Source organism: Eretmochelys imbricata, chromosome 14 (assembly GCF_965152235.1).
Source record: "Eretmochelys imbricata isolate rEreImb1 chromosome 14, rEreImb1.hap1, whole genome shotgun sequence".
Taxonomy (NCBI): Eukaryota; Metazoa; Chordata; order Testudines; family Cheloniidae; genus Eretmochelys; species Eretmochelys imbricata.
The window spans coordinates 532,492-546,286 of NC_135585.1; the positions used below are offsets into that span (position 1 = coordinate 532,492).

The following is a 13,795-nucleotide window of genomic DNA, read 5'->3' on the forward strand; positions in this document are numbered from 1 at the left end:
GAAGTTCTTATCCGACACCTGATCTTTCCTGGTAATACAGATGAAGTGCTCTCAGAGCTGAGGTAGCAGAAGCCTAGGCGCTGGAGAAAAATTAAAAAGCAATAAATCACCAGGTACAGATGGTCCATCCAAGAGTTCTCAAGGAAGTTTTCAAGTTCTCATTCTGAAGAATGAGCTACTATCAAAAATATTAACTGGCCTATTAAATATAGCTACTATTACAATGTTGAACCTCTATTTTTGACACGGTCTCCCACAGTATTCTTGTCAGCAAGTTAAGGAAGTATGGGCTGGATGAATGCACTATAAGGTGGGTAGAAAGCTGGCTAGATTGTCGGGCTCAACGGGTAGTGATCAATGGCTCCATGTCTAGTTGGCAGCCGGTATCAAGTGGAGTGCCCCAAGGGTCGGTCCTGGGGCCGGTTTTGTTCAATATCTTCATAAATGATCTGGAGGATGGTGTGGATTGCACTCTCAGCAAATTTGCGGATGATACTAAACTGGGAGGAGTGGTAGATACGCTGGAGGGGAGGGATAGGATACAGAAGGACCTAGACAAATTGGAGGATTGGGCCAAAAGAAATCTGATGAGGTTCAATAAGGATAAGTGCAGGGTCCTGCACTTAGGATGGAAGAATCCAATGCACCGCTACAGACTAGGGACCGAATGGCTCGGCAGCAGTTCTGCGGAAAAGGATCTAGGGGTGACAGTGGACGAGAAGCTGGATATGAGTCAGCAGTGTGCCCTTGTTGCCAAGAAGGCCAATGGCATTTTGGGATGTATAAGTAGGGGCATAGCGAGCAGATCGAGGGACGTGATCGTTCCCCTCTATTCGACATTGGTGAGGCCTCATCTGGAGTACTGTGTCCAGTTTTGGGCCCCACACTACAAGAAGGATGTGGATAAATTGGAGAGAGTCCAGCGAAGGGCAACAAAAATGATTAGGGGTCTAGAACACATGACTTATGAGGAGAGGCTGAGGGAGCTGGGATTGTTTAGCCTGCAGAAGAGAAGAATGAGGGGGGATTTGATAGCTGCTTTCAACTACCTGAAAGGGGGTTCCAAAGAGGATGGCTCTAGACTGTTCTCAATGGTAGCAGATGACAGAACGAGGAGTAATGGTCTCAAGTTGCAGTGGGGGAGGTTTAGATTGGATATTAGGAAAAACTTTTTCACTAAGAGGGTGGTGAAACACTGGAATGCGTTGCCTAGGGAGGTGGTAGAATCTCCTTCCTTAGAGGTTTTTAAGGTCAGGCTTGACAAAGCCCTGGCTGGGATGATTTAACTGGGAATTGGTCCTGCTTCGAGCAGGGGGTTGGACTAGATGACCTTCAGGGGTCCCTTCCAACCCTGATATTCTATGATTCTATGATTCTATTTAAAAAGGGCTCTGGGGTCATCTGGGGAATTACAGATCAGTAAAGACTTACCTCTGTTTCTGGCAAATTGGTCAAAATGCTCATTACAAATAGAAACATAAAACACCTGGAAGATCACATGATATGGTCAACAAGCATGGATTCTTCAAAAGAAAATCATACTTTACTAATCCGTTAGAATTCTTTGTTGTGAATAAAGGAGAACTGTTTGACGTAATTTAGTCAAACTTTCAAAAGACCTTTGACAAAGTCCATCATAAAAGGCTAATAAAGAAACCCAGTTGTTGCAGAGTGAGAGGCAAGGTATTGTCATGGAACAAAAACTGGCTAAGAGACGGGAAACAGAGTAGGATTAAATGGTCAGTTTCCATCACGGCAAAAGGTTAACAGCAGGAGCCTTAGGGGTCTGTACTAGGACTGTAGTGTTTAAAATATTTAGTAATGATCTGGAAAGAGAAGTGAGCAGGAAGATTATCCCACATCTGCCTGCTGTGGGATTTCTTGAACCTTCCTTTGAAGCCTCAAATGCTAGGCTTTTCAGAGATGAGATGTGGGCGAGATGGACTATGGGTCTAATCCAATGTGGTAATTCCTGTATTCCTATGCATATACAGCACTGAGCTCAAAGGGCCCCTGATCCTGACTGGAACATCTGAATGCTACTTAGTATAAACATTAAATACAATTATTAACTTCTGGGAAAACGAAATGGCATCACCTATTTTCCTGTCCACAAACTTGAAATGAGAATGTGATCTTACAGCTCTCTGGACTGGGATACATGAGCACACAGTGATGGTACTGGTGCCAGCATATAACATCCAGGAAAAGAGACACCCCCATCCACTAAGTCTGAGCTCCCTCCTAGCAGCCAGGAATTTGTACATCCTCAAATTGACATTTTAGCGGCAGGAAACATTATTTATTAGACCTTTTAACATTTCCTTTGCCAATCAGCAAGACCAAAGCTTGCCTGCTCCAGTCACAAAGGCAGCTCTCCGTAAATGTTGTAATTAAAAAGTACCAGACATGGTTAAGAAACCCCAGAGAAAACTCTTGTGAGAGCTTTGATGTCTCCACTGCATTCGTCTGAAGGGATCCCACTATTTGGAAGGGGTGGCTTAGAAAGGAGTCCCCCGTCCGGCCCCTCCTCACACACAAGCCCCTTTACACACAACATCCTTTTCATGGCAGCTGTGACTTGGAAAATGAGGTTTTTGTAGCGTGTTAGTGTTGGAATTTTTTAATAACCTCCCCTCTCTCTTTTTCCCCTCCCGCCCAATTATAGTGGTGAATAATTAACATTCTGAAGGAGATAACTAAGCACAACATCTCAGAGCTCAAAGCCCTCTTAGTTCAAAGCCCTGCCCTTTTCTCTTCGTTTCCCGTTGCCACCACTAAAACTTCCTTGTCATTCAAGCTCTGGGCACACACATCAAAGCAGCATGTGGGAATGGCCCCAAGGGGTCAGAGAAAATTCATGGCAGGGCCTGTGAGTGAGGCACCAAGAGAGAGGGAGAAACAGACAAACACACTCAACCACACAAACACACAGAGACAGAGCACACCCTAGTAGGAACCACTACCCTCTTTACTCACAAGCTGATAAATCACCCCAGCTCTAGATTTCAGGCTCCACCTCCGCAACCACTTCCCACCACTGGCAAAACATCAGTCCAAACTCTTTTTATTGGGAGAGAAAAAGGAACTTGATAGCAGGTCACACGTGCAAAAATTGTAGCCTCCTCCCCGTGGCTTATATTACCCCACACATCTTTTCCCTTCCTATGGCTCAGCCGTGACCGATTTCCCTCCCAATTCTTATCCCAAATATATGCCTTTCCCTTCAATTTAGGTACAATATTAGGTCACTGATGTAACCCTTTACTTTGCTTCCTACATGGATCTCAGGTATCAGACCAATTTAATTTGAACCCTCAAGGTTGAATATGATTCATGGGTTAGAAGAAGGCATCACACTAGCACACGAATCTTCCAGTCAGCCACAGGCAGGGCACATTCCCCTGGTAGGAACCATGCTCTTTCAGTTATGTAATAGTCTTTAAGTCAGCATCAGATTTAACCACAGGAAAAATCAAGGTACGTTGATATTGGCCATGGAATGTTTTAGCATAAAGATGTGGTGGTTTTAGTATTTGCTCAGTCTAGGAAGGTGCAAAAAATCATACTGTCGCAAAGTCACAGAACTTGTCAGCAAGTTTCTCACGCTGCCAAGTGTTGCATCAGTCAACAGTGTCAATACTTGAGTTTCACTCTTATCTCACTTGGCAGAATGTTTTCAGTGAACATTCTTGGGTCATCTCTCATTTTCTCATTTGAAAAGATGCAGCAGCTGTCTCCAGTGTTTGAATCATTGTCTCCAGACTGGATCCCTTCAATGAGTGCTTAGCTCTGCTCTCTTTCCTGAGTAATGCATCAAGAGAACAAGAATTCTCCAGACCTGCTGAGATTACATTCTCCTTTAAGTTCTGTTATATTAATAGGAATAGAATCTCACTGGATCAAAAAAGATTAAAACTCTTACAGTCACAGGCCAGGCAACATAGCAAGTAGAATCAAAAGATATTTGAAACAAGATTTTAGAAACATGCCATCAGTTGAATGCAAGGAGTTATATTATGAGTGAGTCATCTGCCATTTGCTGTTTTCCATATTCAAAATATTACTATCCAGCAGCCCCATTTCTTTGCTGTGATTTCTGTCCAGAAGTGCAGTGCCAATGTGACTTGGGAGAGGGACTCTGTAATCCCACACATTGAGAATGCTGAAAATCACTTTACACAAGTTACATTTCCAGGATACATACATATTATTAATTGTACTGTAGCAGCAAATAGGAGCCCCAACTGAAATCAAGGCTCCCATTGTGCTACATGTTATGTATACATACAGTAAGAGACACCTTACAATATAAATAAAGACAGACAACAGGTTCTATTATTCCCATTTTAGAGATGGGGAATTGAGGCACAAAGATTAAATGACCTACCCACAGAAAGCGTGTGGCAGAACCAGGAATTAAACCCAGATCTCCCAAGTCCCAGCCCAGGGCTTTTAACAGACAACCAGCCTTCCTCTCCAGAAGAATCCTGGACAGTCCAGTCCAGAAACTTAAAGACAAACCTTAGAGTCCTGGGTCAATTCAGCAAGTCAGACCATTGGGACAGTGGCTCTAGGCAGGTTACATTTTAGGATCAGAAGATATGGGTTGGAAGAGACCTCAGGAGATCATCTAGTCCAACCCCCTGCTCAAAACAGGACCAACACCAACTAAATCATCCCAGCCAGTACTTTGTCAAGCTGGGCCTTAAAAAGCTCTGAGGATGGAGATTCCACCATCTCTCTAGGTAACCCATTCCAGTGTTTCACCACCCTCCTAGTGAAATAGCTTTTCCTGCTATCCAACCTAGACCTCCCCCACTGCAACTTGAGACCATTACTCTTTGTTCTGTCATCTGTTACCACTGAGAACAGTCTAGATCCATCCTCTTTGGAACCCACTTTCAGGTATTTGAAAGCAGCTATCAAATCCCCCCTCATTCTTCTCTTCTGCTGACTAAATAATCCCAGTTCTCTCAGCCTCTCCTCACAAATCATGTGCTCCAGCCCCCTAATCATTTTCGTTGCCCTCCACTGGACTCCTTCCAATTTGTCCACATCCTTTCTGTAGTGGGGGACCCAAAAATGGATGCAGTACTCCAGATGTGGCCTCACAAGTGCTGAATAGAGGGGAATAATCACTTCCCTCCATCTGCTGGCAATGCTCCTACTAATGCAGCCCAATATACCTTTAGCCTTCTTGGCAACAAGGGCACACTGTTGACTCATATCTAGCTTCTCATCCACTATAATCCCCAGGTCCTTTTCTGCAGAATTGCCACTTACTTAGCCAATCAGTCCCCAGCCTGTAGCAGTGCATAGGATTCTTCCATCCTAAGTGAAGGACTCAACACTTGTCCTTGTTGAACCTCATCAGATTTCTTTTGTCCCAATCCTCCAATTTGGGTAGGTCACTCTTGCCTTCCAGCATATCTACCTCTCCCCCCAGCTTCATGATGAAGTACGTGAGACACAAATAAGACCAGCTCTCAGGATCATTAAGAATTCTCTCTTGTGAGAGTTAGCAATGGCTGATGGGAGCAGAGCTAGAGAACTTCTGCCGCTGTAAAAGCATGGATGACATAGATAAGGGGTGGCTAGTAAGTACAACACATCAGGCTTACAACTGACTGTTTGCATAGTTGCATATTCAATTTCCTGTAGACAGCCAGTAATCCCAATTCCATGCCCTTCCCAAGTCCTGATGCCCCAAGAATCATGAAAAACAGCAGTGATTCAAATGAGCACCTTTCATGGACACAGTATGCATACAGCAGCTTCAAAATACATAACCTCAACATGTCTAGCACACTTTAGTTTGAGTACTTTAAGAAATGATCCTGAGAGAGGCTGCTCTTCTCAACATCAGAACAGAAGGAAGAACATCCTGACACAGAGGGAGTGACTGTGCTGCAATCTGCATGGTTCACAAAACTGGTTAAGAAAGTCCTAAGAGGCTGCTATAACCACATGTAGTCCATGTACATACTGTGTTGAAGGGGAATTTGCACATTCGCCATTGTTCAGTTCTTAAAGTTCAGGTGTTAATTTACATTCCAAGATGACCTGGCAAATTCTTTAGTGATTATCCACTTAAGTTAGATACAGAGAAGTCTTAGTAGTTCATCCAGGAAACCAGTGCCACAGCTGCCCCCACAGTATTCACATTCCTCCACTAGGGCAGGGTTGTTCCCAACAGTCCATTCTTTAAGCTTTACAGGTGTCTCAAAAAAAGATACATCATCAATTCTCTTGGCATTATGTTTTTCCACAGAGTTTAAAGCCAAAAGCGACCATCAGATCTCCTAGTTTGACCTAATCTATCACAGGCCACTACCACTACCCGACACCCACGCAACAAACCCAACAACCAAAATTAGACCAAAATACTACAGCCCACAGGAGACTAAACAATTGTATTCCACAGGTAGAGGAGGTGATCCAATGCCTAAGCTTACATCTAGGAAAGCTTCACATTTTGGGCCATCAGTCTAAGAATCCACCCATTACTGACGGAGCAGCCTTTGACTTTGATTCAGAGTAGCAGCCGTGTTAGTCTGCTAAGGTGCCACAAGTACTCCTTTTCTCTTTGACTTTGAGTGATTAGTGATCTGAAGTTCTATTTCACATGTTTAAATACGAAGGCACTCAGAAACCATGGTGGTGAGTGTGGTACACAACATCCAGAAAGCCTTGGAACAGGGTGAGTCGGGTGGGACACTGCACCCCATATTCTTCACCATGATAGATTATGACATAATTGTAATGTATTTTATACAAGATAAGTCATGTGAAGGGGCATAGGAAAAGTTATGATTTGCTGAATATGATTATCTTATTTGTATGCATGTATCATTTTTCTGTCTGAAGGTATGAATGTTGACTGTATAACTATTTCAAATGTAGTTACACCTGGGTAACGCCCACTAGACAAGATGCTTTCAGTCTGGATAGTGGGTGGGGAAGGGCTTATTCAGGGGAATGAGCCACTAGCAAAAAACAGTAGGCCTTAGGAGAAGCTTATCTCCCACCTGGTAATCCTTCCTGTGATGGCTACAGACAGCCTCCAAGTAATGGCTTCTGTGACTCTACAAGGACATATGATCAGACCACATGTCTCTAGATTCCATTTTGGGATGTCAGTATTTTTCCACAGACTGGTCTGAGAACCAAGCTTTGAAACAAATGGTTCCCACCATATGCAAAATTTATATAAGGCAGGGAGTGACATCTTGGGTGGGAAGTGAAGAACACCAAATGAAGACTCCTGGAAACACCTGAAGAACAAAGACTGAACTGGGAGAAGTGCTGGACCTAGGCTAAAGGGGTTTCTAGCCTGTGAATAAAACACCTGGATCCAAGCTGTAAAGCCTGCTTGTATCATCTCTTAGGGTGAGAATCTGCTACTCCTATCTGCATTTTTTATTTGCTAAGTAATCTGCTTTGATCTGTTTGCTATCACTTATAATCACTTACAATCTATCTTTTGTAGTTAATAAATTTGTTTTTGCTTTATCTAAATGAATGAGTTGGAGTGAAGTGTGTGGGAATCATAACTCAGGGGCAAAGACTGTTGCAAGTTCTTCTCCACATTGAGGGAGGAGGCAAATTTTTATGACCTTACGCTGTATAGTTAGTTCCCTGTGCAGTGCAAGACAGTATTGGGTTTATACTCCAGAGGAGGTGCGTGCCTGGAGAGCTGGGAGTTGCCTTAACTGTAGCCTTCCTATGCAGGGGCTGGTCAGAAAGCCTGCATGTAACTGCAGCTGGGTGTATCCTTACCTGTATTAGGCTGGTGAAAGTGCAGGCTGGAGGACTTTGCAGCTTGTTACAGGTGTACAGTGTGAGAGGGAGCCCAGGTTGCTGTGTCAGGGGGCTCAGTGGTATCCCAGTTCCAGGTGGCACCCCAGGGGGAACCAGTAACATCAGGGTCTATGGGGCATTGCATATTATGGTATAAATGCCTAAATTAGAGGGATTTTTCCCAGTTAGACCAGCAGCAATGACCCATGAGGACACATTTTTGACTTAGTTTTTATTGCACATTTTAATAGTTTGTACTCTGGAGCACAGAGAGGATCTCAGGCAGTGCTCTCTATCCAGTACTTCTAGTGCGTATCCCCACCCTCCCTCCCCACATCACACACAAACCCTGAAATGAGTGAATGCTGCAAAAATATGCACATTATAACTATGTTGTAATTTGGTTTACTGCATAGGTTCTCAAACTGTGGTCCGCGGATCGTTCCTTCTATGGTGCGCACCCAGGCGGCTGCACATGAGAGAATGAAGGGCTGCCCACCTAATTAGTGGAGCCACACAGGCTTGGCTCCACTAATTAGGTGCCTGGACCCTGAAGAAAATATTCATGTACAGTGATGTGGTGGCCTTGGGGGAATAGGAGGTGGGGGGGGCAGTGGGGTGAAAAGAGGGGGTAGAGGGAATTTGGGACATGCAGGACTGTAACACCAGAGAAAGAGGCAACTTTCTCCAACTTCAGGGCTGCAGCTGCCAGGGAGAGAATCCCCTCCTTCCCAGCCCAGCTTGGGGGCTGCCGTAGTGGGGAAGAGACTACTGATATTAAAAGGAGTTGTGTGCTTTTATTTGTAGAACAAAAACACGTTAATCATTATTTAGTTTTTTTATATGACACTTTTATAAAAGCACTTTACAATAGTTAGCTAACAGTACAAACAACATTTGGAAAGATCATTAAGCGGTCCGCCGAGACTCAGCAATTTTCAAGTGGTCAGTGGGAAAAAAAAAAGTTTTGAGAACCACTGGTTTACTGAATGAATTCAGAAGCTCTACGATCAGTCAGAGACTCCTGTCTAAGGGGGAACTTGCAGCTGCTAGGATGAGAAGCATTCTTTCCATTATATGATCTGAAATTATTAGAGTGCCACAGGTCTGCTGGTAGTCTGATGTTAAAAGATTAATAAGAAAATGAGTGCTTCTAAGGGACAACCATATAGATGCAGAAACCAAAGCGACCAGCATGAAATACTGCACAGCAAGCAAACCCCACCCCACCATCAAACACAGAAACCACCACTTGGGGAAGCCAATGGATCAAAAGCTTCTCTGACAAAAGAGCAAAGAGCATCTCCAGAACGGAAATAAACAGAGCCACAGCCAAAGGGACATTCTGCCTAAATAGCTCTTTCCTGTTTAATACCCAAGAATAAAGTTTCCCAACCAGCAGGCTACAACCACTGAGATGGATACCCTGAGACAAATATCAGCTGGCAGAGGGGTCTGAGGCCAATTAAACTTTATCAGATAAGGTTTGCACATGCTATCTTGACAAGGCTGATAAAGGGAATCCCAGTAGAAGGAGCACTCAGTGACCCACTGCGTGGAGGTCAGAAGGACGTGGCCCCTGAAAATTAACCAAAGAGCTGGAGAGAAACATTTTTAAAGCAGAATTTCTGTGCTAAATCATCTAGTCTGAGGAAGTCCTTAGTGCTGCCCACAATGCCTATTTCCTCATACCACCTTTTGGGTGCTGTCATCAGCTCCTCAAAATCAGTGTAAGACACAGGCAGGCACAAAGCTTTATGGGTAAGGCTACGTTTATGTCACAGAGGTCATGGAAGTCACAGAATCTATGACTTCCAGAGGCGACAGACTCCTGAGGGGGGACACACCTCGGGCGCGCGGCTGCAGGTGTCCCGTTTTCTCGTTGGGAAATATGGTCACCCTGCAGCTCCCAGCTGCTGTGGGTGGAGGGGGGCCCCCTGCTGCTTCCAGCTGTCACGGGCAGAGGAGGAACCCCACAGCTCCCAGCCACCACGGTCGTGATTTTCATGAATTTTTGTTTAGTGCCTGTGACTTGTCCGTGACTTTTACTAAAAATAACCATGACAAAATCTTAGCCTTATTTTATGAGAAGTAAGATTACTACCCAAAATCCTATCTGCCCAGAACAGACAAGAAATGGTCTAAGACCCCAAACAGTGAAGGTGTGCGCCAGGTTCCAGGCTGTACCAAGAAGGCTGAATTCCAGCGTCTGCCTCACCAGACCAGCCATTGGAAATGCCTCTATGATGGGCTGACCCTGAATGGGATAGGTTTTCTTCTGAACTTATTTTCAAACTGTTGCCAGAACTGCAAGCCCAACAGCAGAGGCGGCTTCACACAGCCCAGGGACATTGTCAGCATCGCTAAAGAACAGAAATGCAAATGACACTAATGAAGAAATGGAACCAGAACAGAAGGGACAGAAAGGAACAAACAGCTCCCCTGGAGTCCCTCCCCAGGGTAAAGGCCAGTGGGAGCCTTTCCCGACACTCAGAGAATTCTAAGATCTGATTAGAAAAAATAAGTATTTATATGGAAGAGTATGGGTTCTTTCAGATTCTTTGAAGGTGGGACCATGGCCGTCTGCTCCCTTTACTGCCTCGGCTTTTACAGAGTCTGGGATTCGTACCTTCTGCTCACTGTTTCTCAGCACTAGTTCACAGATCAGTGCTGTAGTCTCTGCTAAGCCCAAGACCTGAGTCATGCCAGTGTCTGTCCCTGGGATGAGGTGGGAGGGAGAGAAGGGAAAAAGCATCTTTGAGAAGTTCAACTAATCTAGAATAGCACAAACAAGCAGCTGGGGCTGTAAGGACCCCTTTGCTGAGCACTGCTGCAAAGAAGCCTGCAGATGATCCAGTTCTGCCCTTGAGAAAGCTATGAAGTAATTCAATGGACATGGGGATAATGCAGCCAGGAAAAACAGCAATAACAAAATATCAAAGCAATGCCTTGAAGTCTTTATAGGTTCCAAAAACTCCATGTTGTTGCCAGTCTGTGCGCTCACCATACTGTAAACACACACTTCAGAAACAATTCCTTCTACCAGGCTTCTTGGCAAATAAGTTGCCAACATTTGTTTCCCTGATTTTGATTGCAGCCCTTTACTGTGGCTATCAAATTTAATAAATGCTTGTGACTCCAGCAGCCTTATTGGGTGAGTGAAAGAAGTATCAATAAGACTGTATTCCTCCTCTTGTGCTGGCTCCCAATTCAATATCAAATCCATTGCAAGGTTCTGGCTCTGATTTACAAATCTCTCAATAGAATAAGCCCACTCTATCTCAGAAATCACTCCATCAAGGCAGTTCGGTGTAGAGGGAGAATGATCCAGTGACCAGGGCACTAGCCCAGGATTTGAGTTCAAGTCTCTGCTCTGCTACAGACCTTCTGTGTGACCTTGGGCAAGTCCCTTAATCTCTTTTCTTCAGTTCACCATCTGTACAATGGGGATAACAGCCCTGCTGCACAGGGATGTTGTGAGGATAATACATTAACGAGTGTGAGGTGCTGAGATACTGCAGTAATGGGGACCAGATAAACAGTCAGACGTATTTATCCAGCATACCACATGTTCAAACAGAGGGTGCCAGAGGCAAAGCCTTCTTTACAGCTGACTGAAGGCTCTAGAAACCCCTCTGAAAGCTGATCAGGAAGAGCCTCACCATTTTCAGGCCACACTGTCAAACTCCCCTCTGTAGCAGAGCTCAAAGAACAGAAGCTGAAGAAACTGAACCAAACGGACACTGGAGGATCAGCTGCTCTTCTGCATCTTCATCCCATTTTCTGTAACCCACATGTAGAATTGAGACACTATGACACAAGCTGCTTTAGAAAGAGAGAAGACACAAAAATCTGAAGCTGCTTTGCACATGAGCCAACAAGCATCAAACCAGTCCCTGCTCCTCTTCTCCTGGGGTTCTACCACTGTGTCCCATTTCCCCTCTCCCTAGAGTTCAGGCATCCTGACTGGGAAGCATACGTCTGATCCCCAGGAGTGAAAGGAGAACAACTTAAAAACCAAAGGTCAATAGACTGGCATTTATACAATAGGCTAATCGCAGGCTGAATGGATGATCTCATATTTATATATAAGTGGTCCCTAAGGATGGGGAGACTCAAATTAAAGCCCTATAACCAAATCTCAATGCACTCTCCCTAACAAGTACCTTTGCTTTTGTCAACTGTCATGTTACTCCTGAAATGAACATGCAGCCTAGCAAACGTCCCAGGCAAAATCTGTTTATTTTGAGATGTTTGCTGCTGCTCTGATGAGATTTTTGTAAGACAGAATGAATACATAATAGAGCTTGAAAAGATGACAGTTAAATCTGCAATACCGTGTACAATTCTGGTCCCCTCAGTTCCAGAAAGTTGAATTCAGACTGGAGCAGCACAGAGAAGGGCTGCTAGGATGATCGGGGGAGTGGAGGGCTCATCTGACCAGAGGAGACTAACGGAGCTTGTTCAGCCTAGCAAAGGGAAAGCTCGGAGGGGATTGGATTGCTCTCCATAAACACATTGGGGGCAAACCCCAGGGAGGGAGAGGAGCTATTGACACTAAAGGACAATGCTGGCACCAGAACAAATGGAAATAAACTACCCATGAATACATTTAGGTGGAAAGTAGAAGACCCTTTCTAATATCAGAGGAGGTAGGTTCTGGAACAGTCTCCCAGTAGGAATAGAGGGGGAAAAACAACCCAACTAGTTTTAAAATGGAGCTTGTTATGTTTATGAACAAGATTATACGATAGGGTTCTCTGTGACAGCAGGGGACTGGAGTCCATGATCTAGGAAGGTCCTTCCAGTCCAATGTCCCTAAATGTTAATGAAGAAATACAGCATTACCAGGCATGAAGATTCTATAGGGCAGGATACATTTGTCTGGGGTTTTTTGAGATTTGGTTTAAACCTCTGCTGGGTTCTACAATAACATAAGGAACATCGCATTAAGTGAAACGTCACAAGGACATGTACACATCTAGCCCCCTTGCTAGCAAGTCACATTGGGTACAAAGCGCTATAAGTGCCTGTTACTATGGCCTGGACACAGAACACTGGGAACAAGGGCTGTACATTTTGGAGGGACAAATATAAAGGACACTTGTATTCACTAAAGCAAGGCAACCCTCCCCCACCATGGAACCACCAAAGAAACTGTTCCTTTGGCCTACTGGCAGCAAGTCAGGCTTAGGGCTTCTAGCTGTTCCTAACAAACATTACCTACATCCTGCTTCTGTTACTGGATGGAGAGAGAAGTCCCACATTCTCGGCCCTTCCATTAGCTGTGCTTCATGCCAGGACACAGCCTCCCTGCTGGGGTAAAGTGCTCCAAGGTCCCCTAAGTGCAGATCTCCACTTCTCCAGTATTGGAGGCCAGAGGCTCTCTGCAGCTTACTCCATCTAACCCTGAAGCCCACCAACCCCAGGGAGCAGCCCTGTCCTCCCACCCCTGTATTCTGACATCTAGTTCTGGGAGTGGGAGCAGATTCCAGCATAGAGGCCTCCCCTCCAAATCTCATATACTGGGTAGAGTTGGGGATAGGAAGCCTCCTCCCTAAGGAAGGCAGAGGCCTAAGCAGAGGCAAAGGCCCCACAGAAACTTCCATCTGGAGCCAAGCCCCACCTAGTGAAGGGTTGGGTGCAGAAGCCTCCTCTCTAAGCCCCATCTCTACAGGAACAGACACAAGCAGCACAAACCTGCTCCCAGACTCAGGATTTCACTACTTGGCAAACAATACTGGAGCATGCCAGCAAGTCAGAGAACGGTGTGCAAATCCTCCTCCCCCACACTGGTGCCCAGACAGGTCCAATAACAAATACACAACCTCTCCTCCTGTTCTGTGCTGGTGTAATTTTACTGAGAGCACCAAGGTTTAGGCGAAGCAGCCTGATTAGTAACAGCAGCCCATAAAAAGGGCATCCAACAATAACAGAATTGCCAGGGACATGAAAGCCAGAGCAGCTTCCGCACCCATTTCTCTCCAGAGAA

General features: G+C 45.0%; 2 protein-coding genes across 6 annotated transcripts in view; one reads left to right on the top strand and one right to left on the bottom strand.

The window, feature by feature from the left end:
• The window catches only part of CENPX (centromere protein X), a 28,501-nt gene extending 20,980 nt beyond the window's left edge, over positions 1-7,521 (top strand). For both annotated transcript variants that reach the window (XR_013347875.1, XR_013347876.1), the window contains one exon: positions 6,428-7,521. The gene's annotated coding sequence lies outside the window, so the exon portion shown is untranslated. The remainder of the gene's footprint in view (positions 1-6,427) is intronic.
• The window catches only part of ASPSCR1 (ASPSCR1 tether for SLC2A4, UBX domain containing), an 87,806-nt gene that overhangs the window by 8,236 nt on the left and 65,775 nt on the right, over positions 1-13,795 (bottom strand). The gene's annotated exons all lie outside the window — the stretch shown is intronic.